The 2,430-nt window shown below is 37.6% G+C and overlaps 1 non-coding gene across 1 annotated transcript; it reads left to right on the forward strand.

Moving 5' to 3' along the window:
* The first annotated feature begins 759 nt into the window (after nt 1-759).
* On the forward strand, nt 760-866 carry LOC141663148 (small nucleolar RNA R71). Its single transcript, XR_012551232.1, has one exon. It is a non-coding gene; the product is annotated as a small nucleolar RNA R71 (small nucleolar RNA).
* The last annotated feature ends 1,564 nt before the right edge of the window (nt 867-2,430 follow it).

A 2,430-nucleotide genomic window follows, 5' to 3' on the forward strand; every position in this document is an offset into this window, starting at 1 on the left:
TGCTCTTTGACTTCCCACTTGCCTAGATTAGCTTCTGTATCACTAGGAAGAGTTCCTGGTTGACGGTTCAACAAAGCATTCACAATTTTCCCTATTTGATTCTCTAGAGTCTTGATAGAAACCGCTTGGCTTTTGCACATAAGCCTCAACTCCTCCGATTTAGATTTTTCATTAGTAGATTGACCGACACTTCCATGCGGTTTCTGTGGAAGTCGGAGTTGTTGTCTTGGTGCATACTGTTGTTGAAGACTAGGAGGGTTGAATTACTTAGCTCCAAACTGTTGATAAGGTTGTTGTACCGTATTCTGATTGTTGCTCCAATTGAAGTTAGGATGATTGTGGTTATTAGGATGGTAAGTTACAGGAACTGGTTGTTGTGACCTCTGAAAGTTGCTCACAAACTGAGCTGATTCACTAGATATAGCACACTGCTCCGTCTCGTGCGGACCAGCACAAAGCTCACAGACACTAATGATTTGATTAACTCCAAAATTAGCCAAAGAATCCACTTTCATCGTTAACGCCTTTAGTTGAGCAGCTATAGCAGTAGCTGTATCCACCTTCAGAATTCATGCTACCTTTCCTTGAGGTAGCCTCTGAGTTGGGTTTTGATATTCATTAGCAGCCATCAATTCAATTAGCTCATAAGCTTCATCATAGCTCTTAGCCCATAAAGCTCCACCTGATGCTGCATCGAGCATAGGTCTCGACTATGCTCCCAACCCATTATAAAAGCAATTGATAATCATCGAATCAGGCATGCCATGATGAGAACACTTCTTAAGCATTTCCTTGTAACACTCCCAAACTTCACATAAAGATTCTCCCGATTGCTGCGCAAATTGAGTAAGAGCGTTTCTGATTGCAGCTGTCTTCGCCATATGGAAGAATTTAGTAAGAAACTTCTGAGCAAGATCCTCCCAAGTAGTGATAGAACCTGGTGGTAGAGAATGCAACCAGCACTTAGCTTTATCCCTCAGAGAGAATGAGAAAAGCCTCAGCTTCACAACATCTTCAGAAACATTGTTGAACTTGGAAGTGTCGCAGATCTCGATGAAATCTCTAATGTGCATGTTGGGATCTTCCGTTGGAGAACCCCCAAACTGGACTGAGTTCTGTACTATTTGAATCGTGCTAGATTTGATTTCAAAAGTATTAGTCGCGATGGCTGGCCTGACAATGCTAGATTGAATATCATTGATCTTCGGTTGAGAATAATCCATCAAAGCTTTCGGATTTGCTAGCGGTTTCTCCTATTGCAATAACAACTTCTTCTTCAACTTTCTCCATTTCTCCAAAAACTTCTTTAACTACTTCAACTTCGTCCAGTGTTTCCTTACGAGATTGAGAACGTGTTCGTATACACGCTCTCTAGAGTATCTGAAACACAAACAAAGTAAACAAGTAAGTAAAATATCTGAGTCAGTGAACTTTAACGACCACTGATGTCAAGCACATAAACTAAAAATTAACACTGATTACCCCGGCAGCGGTGCCAAAAACTTGTTCGTACTAAAACATACACGAAAATACACGCAAGCACACGTGATCACAAATAGTATAAGATATAAGTCAAGCTCGTTCTCACAGAGAATCGATTTAGGTTAAGTTCAGATTATGCACCTATGCAACAATTTATGGTTATCGTTCAATGCTAAGACAAATAACAAATTGAGTTTTGATTTAACTAAGAGATTATACTAATTAACATTAACTAAGAGAATTAAGATTGAATTACATATATGAGAATAAACATGGGATTCTAGCTTCAGTAAATACTTCATTCAAAGTGCATGTTCTTTTACCCTAGCATGTGATGGTGATGACAACTAATCAGATAACATGAAATTAGTATACGCTAACTTTCATTATACATATACCCTACTATCAAACATCCACAATTAAGATAGAAGTTGAATAGACACCAATTATGCTTAGTCCCTATATGTCTATAAAGATTGAAAACATAATGGTTTAAGAGCAAGTTATCACTCGTGATTACATAGGGTGAATAAGATGGTTAAAATTACCCACGAATTATGCATGTTAATTCATACATAAACCTATGCTAGCATGGCAAGTTCTAAACCTCTATATTCACTTTCACTTCAATAGAGATTAACAAACAATCTTAGATGTTAGCTATGCATCAAAGACGAATAAGCACAACCAAATTAGGAAATCATAATTCACCACACACAAAGGATTATAAAACAATTAACTATTGAAATCCACAGATAAATCCGTTAGAACCCCATGACAACGATTAGTTCATATTCGAACTCATCGTCACCATGGGTTCCAATGAAAACATAATAATAAACAATATAAGAGTACTAGGGTTCAAAGACAAATCGAAAATAAGCATCCAAAGTATCAACTATATCGAAGAATACAAAAGTCTTTTTCTCCATAGCCGTCTTGTGCTCT

Source organism: Apium graveolens, chromosome 5 (genome assembly GCF_009905375.1).
Source record: "Apium graveolens cultivar Ventura chromosome 5, ASM990537v1, whole genome shotgun sequence".
NCBI lineage: Eukaryota > Viridiplantae > Streptophyta > Magnoliopsida > Apiales > Apiaceae > Apium > Apium graveolens.